Source organism: Mandrillus leucophaeus, unplaced genomic scaffold (genome assembly GCF_000951045.1).
Source record: "Mandrillus leucophaeus isolate KB7577 unplaced genomic scaffold, Mleu.le_1.0 Scaffold282, whole genome shotgun sequence".
Taxonomy (NCBI): Eukaryota; Metazoa; Chordata; class Mammalia; order Primates; family Cercopithecidae; genus Mandrillus; species Mandrillus leucophaeus.
In genome coordinates this window covers 412,887-420,731 of record NW_012102943.1, presented here as the reverse complement: position 1 = coordinate 420,731, position 7,845 = coordinate 412,887, and positions in this window count along the sequence as shown.

Below are 7,845 nucleotides of genomic sequence, written 5' to 3'. Positions count from 1 at the left end.
CAAATTAAACTGGGTGAAAAAGCAAGTGTGTGTGTGTGTGTGTGTGTGTGTGTGTGTATGTGTGTGTGTGTGTATCAGTAAATTGCTCCAGGGCAACAAAGTAGGGTCCAGAGCACATCAGAGCCGATTTGTGAGTCTCTAAAAGGGGGTTATAGTATGTAGTGCGTCTCAAGCTTACCTGACCAGAGACCATTTGGGGAACTGCTGCTCTAAAGAGAACTGCATAAAAGGAGTTGGGTCTCTGATAATTGCATGAAACCATCACAGCAAATCCCAACTACTTACATCCAAACTTCTCTTATACACAAGAAAAGCAAACTCTCTGTGTAAGTTAATGTTATTTGGCTCTTCTACCATGCAGTTGAACTGAATTCTAGCTGGTACCGGAGCTTCGCACAGTGCCGCACACTTAGAAAGTGGTCAAGAACTGCTAACTGCTGTTGTTTGCAGCTATCTAACGGGGTGCCAGGACCTGGAGAGGCTGTTTTCCCAAGACTTCCCCTGAGATGGGATTCCTGAGGAGGTTACTGAGCACAAGCCAATGCCTCCTCTGCTCCCTAAGCTCCAGTAGAACAAGTTAGAGACAGAGTCATGCTCTGGGGCTGGAAGCTTAAAAACCTGGAAGATATCCCAGGCAGGGCATGTCAGAACCCAAATGCGTGTGGACTTGATAGAGCCTGGAGAGTGGCTGAAATCACAGCTGCTCAACTTACATGTGGAAGGCTCCTACCAAGGGAAGAACACCACACATTCTGAGAGGCAGAAGGAAACTGCAAAGGTAACCACTCCAATCTCCAACTTAACGTGTATTCTCTCCATGGCTTCCCCTCTAAGTGGCCCTCCAGCTCTACTGAGAACCTACAGAGTTGGACGCTCACCACTCCCCCAGGCAGCCTGTTCTGTCTTCAGAGCAAAAAGCTCTAGAGAAAGCTTTTTCTTTACATTGAACTATGACTTCCACCCTTTGACCTTGGCTCTGCCTTCCAGGAGGACACAGTGCAAATCACACCCTCAAAAATCTTTCATGAGATTTTTCTCCTTAATCAAAATAATCATAATGATAGCTACCATTAATGTGGTCTTTACTGTGTGCTAGACACCATGTTAAACACTTTACATGCCTGATCTCATTTAATTTTCTCAACGATCCCATGACATAGTGTTTACAATTGGCCCCATTTTACAGATGAGGAGTCTGAGTCTTAGGTGAGATGAAGAACCTTACCCAAGATTGCTCAGCTGGTAAGTAGCAGAACAGAAATACAAAAGCCAGATTTTTCACGTTCTAAACTCCTGATGAGCCAGGCATGATGGTGTGCACCTGTGGAGTCCTAGCCACTCAGAATGCTAAGGTGAGAAGCCCTTGACCCCAGGAATTCAAGACTATAATGACCTATGACTGCACCTGTGAAAAGCCACTGCATTCCAGCCTGGGCAACAGAGCAAGACTCTGTCTCTAAAAACAAAAATATAGTTCCTGAGCTTCACCATTGCACTCTGCTACCTCCTGTGCACACCCACCCCACACATGCACACCCCATCAAGTCTTCTCCAGCAGTGTGCACACTGACAACTCTGCAATGTCAAAATAGAAATTCTCACATGGTTCTGAAGGACCTAGAACTTTCAGGCGATTCTGCCAACTTCTCCTCTGGTTTGCACACCTCTCTCCTGCCATCAGCACCTCCTAATGCAGCCCTTGGTTTCAGCTCCTTACATTGCTCTTGGAATATTGCCGCTGCAAGGCATATGGGCTGTTTTCATTTGTCCAGCAGGCCTTCTCCTCCTCATTCCAAGTGATTCTGAGGGGCCCATCCATCGCATTGTCTCCACCCAAACCGCCACCACAGGCATGTAACCTGGGCTAGGCTGGCTCTCTTCCTCCCATTTTGGCACCAGTGATCCATACCGCAAGAGACAGTTCCTTGAACCAGCTTGACAGTTCTTTCTCTGGGAATCCTGTGGGGACTTTGAGAGAAAGAAACGTCCTCTACCCCCATGGACTACTAGATTAGTAAATGAGAAGATGTAAACCTGGAGGGGTAAGGCCCTTACATTAGTTTCCTATGGCTGCAGTGTTGAGTTACCACAAATTCAGTGGACTTAAACAACATAAATATGTTATCTTATAGTTCTGGAGGTAGAAGTCCTAAAAAAAGAAAAAAGGTGTTGGCAGGGTTATGTTCCTTCTGGAAGCTCTAGGGGAGAATCTGTTTTCTTGACTTTTTTTTTTTTTTCAGCTTCTAGGCTCCCTACAATCTTCAACTCATGGCTTCTGTCCCCATTCCATCTTCAAAGCTCTCTCTCCCTCTCTCTTTCTCGCCTCTGTTTCCTTTTTCTTTTCTTTTCTTTTTTTTTTTTTTTTTTTTTTTTTTTTGAGACGGAGTTTCACCATTGTTGTCCAGGCTGGAGTGCAGTGGCGTGATCTTTGCTCACTGCAACCTCTGCCTCCTGGGTTCAAGCAATTCTCTTGCCTCAATCTCCCTAGTAACTGGGATTTCGAGCACCTGCCACCATGCCTGGCTAATTTTTCATATTTTTAGTAGAGAGAGGGCTTTGCCACGTTGGCCAGGCTGATCTCAAACTCCTGACCTCAGGTGATCTGCCCGCCTGGGCCTCCCAAAGTGCTGGGATTACAAGTGTGAACCACCGTGCCCAGCCCTCACATCTGCTTCTATCATCACATCTCCTTCTACTCTGACCCTCTGCCCCCCTCTTATAAGCACTCTGATGATTACATTGGGCCCACCCATAGATAATTTTATCATCTCATTTCATCCTTAACTTGGTCACATACGCAGAATCACTTTTGTCTTGTAAAGTAACATATTCACAGGTTGGGGATTAGGACATGAACACCTTTGGGGGCCATTATTCAGTTCATCACACTCATCCACGTGGAGGAGCTCAGAAGCAGCAGGAGACAGGCAAACATGCAGAGAGAACAGAGCTGAGAGATGGAAATGATAGGACCCTTGATCCAGCCATGCCTGGAGTCACAAGTTGTTGATTACATGAGCCAATGAATTCCCTTTGTGCTTAAGTTAATTTGATGTCAGTTTCTGTCACTTGCAACCCAACAAATTCTGACTACTGCACATGCTTACTGGTCATGATTGTCTTAGCCAGACTTGGCTCTTCAAGCACAGGTTCTCTAAGTTATTGCCACGATGAGTCCGTTTCAAAAACTCCAAATGGACACCTATAGTACAACAAACACACGGCTATGTTTGAGGAACAACAGACATGAGTAGAAAAATTGGGATTAACCTGGAACTCAAGTGGTCTAGGTAAGGATGGCACAAAGAGCAGAGCACTGGGGGAAAGGACACTTGGGTTTAATCTGAGCCCTCGTGGGAGAGATCCCAGGAAATTCCATAGATGCCTTGGTTTTCCCCATCTTCATCCACACAAAGGATTGCTTGGTTGAACACTAAGGTTGCATCCCACTCTAACCTTCTGAGAATACACTTGTTGCTCTGTGTTTCTATCACACACCAAGGCACCACACCGAAAGTTAACAAGAAGGCTGGGCTCTTGTGGTACATAACCAGGGGCAATCACCCTACCCCTTTCCTGTTTCCTTTTCCTGCAGGCTTTGGCAGTAGAACAGTGACTTTGAGAGAAAGCCAAGGATGAGAAAAAGAAATGAAGCAGCTCTTTCTTCCAGCTGTTTAAAAAAAAATACACACACACTCCTCCACACATACACACAGGTAAAGCCCATCTACCATGTAGCCACTTGTACTCTTGTCTAAGTCACAATCCAGGCAAGAGAATGCTCTACATTTACTTAGTATGTTTCCCTATTTTTAGCATGTTGTTTTGCAATAACAAACTACTAATTTAGGGAATGTTAACAATAATGTTTTATGGAGTTTTTTCTTTTTCTGTTTTTTTTTTTTTTTTTTTTTAACCATAAGATGATCAGATCTCTAAGGGCCCTTCTAGCACAATCACGTGAGGCTTCTCAGGAGCGTGTGCTCAAGGGCAAGGTGAGTACAGAACCTTGGGAATGGCCAGGAGTGGCAGGGCTAGCTCGCACCTTGACTTCAAGTGCCTTTCAGAAGGATGTGTTCTGTGGGGGAGTCATTGCACTTCCAGATCTGCTTCTAAAGTAGCAGCAGGGTCTTGAACTTTGTCCTCTTGGAACAGTTATTTTTCCCCATTGGGTCTTAGTTTTCTCCACTGCAAAATGAAAATATTGGACCAGAAATTAATTAATAAGAGCCCTTCCAGGAGACGTGAGAGAGGTTCTGGAGAGCTAGTTATGTTCTGTTTCTTAAACTGGGTGTAGGTTACACTGATGTGCTCAATTTTTGAAAATTCATTGAATTATACGCTTATGATTTGTGCATTTTTCTATATGTATATTTTTCTTCAATTAAAAAGTTTACATTAACTATTTTTTTAAAAAGATAGGAGGCCTACTTGTGTTTCTGAATTAGAAGAATAAAAAAGATTGGAGGGGGATGAGCAGAGATGAAACAAAATTTGATGTGAATTGATCATTGCTGGAGGTAGGAGCTGGGCATGTGGACTCCTGATGCCATCTTCTCTACCTTTGCATATTTTTGAAACTTCCCAGAGTGGAAGTTTGAAATAAGAACTCTTCTAGCTCTAAAATACTGTCATTTGAGGAGCTCCCACTATTATGCAAGAATGCAGAAGAAAGGACAAAGGAAAATCACAGCTCCCCTCACCCCAGATTTGAGTGTCTTGTAAAAGAGAAGGAAATGGACCCAATGTAGTCAAAAAAGAGTTATTATAACAGAAATAAGAAGTATTGTGACTGGATGTGGTGGCTCGTGCCTGTAATCCCAGCACTTTGGGAGGCCAAGGCAGGCAGATCACTTGAGGTCAGGAGTTCGAGACCAGTCTGGCCAACATGGTGAAACCCCGTCTCTATTAAAAATACAAAAAATTAGTTGGGTGTGGTGGCACATGCCTGTAATCCCAGCTACTCAGGAGGCTGAGACAGGAGAATTGCTTGAACCTGGGAGGCGGAGTTTGCAGTGAGCAGAGATCAAGCCACTGCACTCTAGCCTGGTCAACAGAGTGAGAATCTGTCTCAGAAAAAAAAAAAAAAAAAAAAAAGGATTGTGCCTCTTGAACATGGTTTTTTTGTTCCTTTGTTTGTTTTTGTCCCAATTTCAGATCTCATTTGATGTATTTGTGTCTGACAGAGCAAATTAACTGTATTAGTTTGTTCTCACACTGCTGTAAAGACATACCTGAGACTGGGTAATTTATAAAGAAAAAAGATTTAATTGGCTCACAGTTCTGTGCTTCTGTTTCTGGGGAGGCCTCCGGAAACTTACAACCATGACAGAAGGCAAAGGAGAAGCAGGCACATATTCAGATGGCCAGTAGGAGAGAGAGAGAGGGCGATGGGGTAGGTACTGTACACTTTGAAACAACCAGATCTTTATCACAAGAACAGCAAGGGGGAAAGCTGCCCCCATGATCCAATCACTTCCCACCAGGCCCCTCTTTCAACACTGGGGATTACAACTTGACATGAGATCTGGGTGGGGACACAGAGCCAAATTATATCATTAACTAAGAGTGTTTTACGACATGGCTATTTATTTGTTATCTATAAGAATGTCGGTGAGGTCTGGTGTTGATTGGTTCTCAGTTGTCACAGCCTATGCACTGTTGACTCCTCTGCCCTGGCATGAGCTGGGGCGCTTCAGCTGGTAGCAGGAAGTAGGGGAACCGGGCAAATCCCATAAGGTCCCTCTGGGGTTTGGCTTGACCTTCAAACAGTGGGTACGATGTCACCCTCACACTTCAAGAGTTGTGAAACATCATTGCAAAGTGGCCAGGATTCACTTACTACTTAAATGTAATGAGCACCTACTCCATTGCCAGGCACCAGTCTTGGGGCTGGAAATACAGCAGTGCACAAACAGACAAAACTCCCTGAACTCATGGAGCTTCCATAATTTGATAATTCACATAATAGCTTTAAAGGCTTTTCCAAGCCAGACACAGTGGTGCATGCCTGTAGTTCCAGCTACTTGGGAGGCTGAGGCAGGAGGATTGCTTGAGTCCAGGGGTTCAAGATTGTAGTATGTTATGATTATGCCTGTGAATAACTACTGGACTCTAGCCTGGGCAACATAACAAGACTTCATCTCTTAAAAAAAAGACTTAAAAATTTTGTAAATTGTAGTAAAATATACATAGCAGTTTTTGTATGTTTTACCACAATCAAAACTTTTTTCAGTTCAATAGTTGTTGTAAAACAGATGTCTAGAACTTTGTTGCTTTGCAGAACTGAAACTCTATACCCATTAAGCAACTCCCTTTTGCTCCCTCTTCCTAGCCCCTAGTAACTGCCATTCTACTTTCTATATCCATGAATTCAACTTCTCTAGGCACCTCATAGAAGTGGAGTCATATAGTATTTGTCTTTTTGTCACTGACTTCTTTCACTTAGCCTAATGCCTTCAAGATCCATCCATGAGGTAGCATGTGTCAGAATTTTCTTCCTTTTTAAGGCGGAATAATATTCCACTGTATATGTGTAACACATTTCATTTATCCATTCACCTGCCAATGGAGACAGGTTTACTTCCACATTTTGGCTATTGTAAACAGTGATCCTATGAACATGAGTGTACAAATATCTCTTTCAGATCCTGCTTTTAATTCTTTTGTGTATGTACCCAGAAGTGGAATTGCAGGATCATATGGCAATTCCATGTTAAATTGTTTGAGGAACTGCCATGCTGTTTTTCATAGTGGCTGTATCATTTTACCTTCCTATTAACAACGCACATGGGGTCTAATTTTTTCACATCCTTGTTAATACTTGTTAACTGCCACCCAATAATAGCTATCCTAATGGGTATAAAGACTATTTTTTTTTAAACTACTTGTACTAGCTTAATTATAGAACAACTGGGCTAAATTAAGTTAGCTGGAAAGCTGGGAAGAACGCACAGCTCAAACTCACCATTTTACAAGTGACTAAATAAAATCTTCTGAATAAAGACCCCATCTAGGCATGCGTGGATGTGAATACAACTAAAATTAAAAAATGAATAAAGAGACTTGTTCAATATCAGGCCACGAGGGACTAATGGAGGTGGCACAGGTTTCTAAACCAGCGGCCAGCAAACTTTTCCCTAAAATATTAGATATTTACTCTCTGTTCCTAAAGCCTTTGCCCACCATAGTCTCTGTCATAGCTTCTCAACTCTGCCATTGTAGTGTGAAAGCAACCACAGACACTCTGTATAACCAAATGGGTGTAGCAGTATTCCAATAAAACTTTTGCAAAAATTTGCAAAAATAGGCAATAGGCTGTAATTTTCTAATCCCTGTTCTAAACCAATAAACTAAAGTGTGGGACCAGCAGGTGTGTATTGTTCCCCACCTTCCCCCCACTCTGGTAATAGCACCTTGATTTCCTTTTGATGAACTGCCTGTCTTCCTAGTGCCTGTGATCTTGGTAGAATTGTCAGTCAACGTACTTTGCCAGCTCTGGTCAAGAGGTGGGTCCGTGACCCAGGCTGGGCCTTTCTATCTAAGGACTTCGAACCTTACAAAGGTACAAAGGGACAAGATGACTGAAGTTGATCCCACCTGTGTCTTTGGTGACTCTATTGAAGGATTCCTCTACCTGGATCTCTAGAGTTGCCCAGCTCCTAGCCGTTTCCAAGCCTGTGTAACAATATTCCACTGTCTATGTGTAACACATTTCATTTATCCATTCACCTGCCAGTGGAGACAGGTTACTTCCACACTTTGGCTATTGTAAACAGTGATCCTATGAACATGAGTGTACAAATATCTCTTTCAGATCCTGCCTTCCTTCCAATTCTTGGAAGG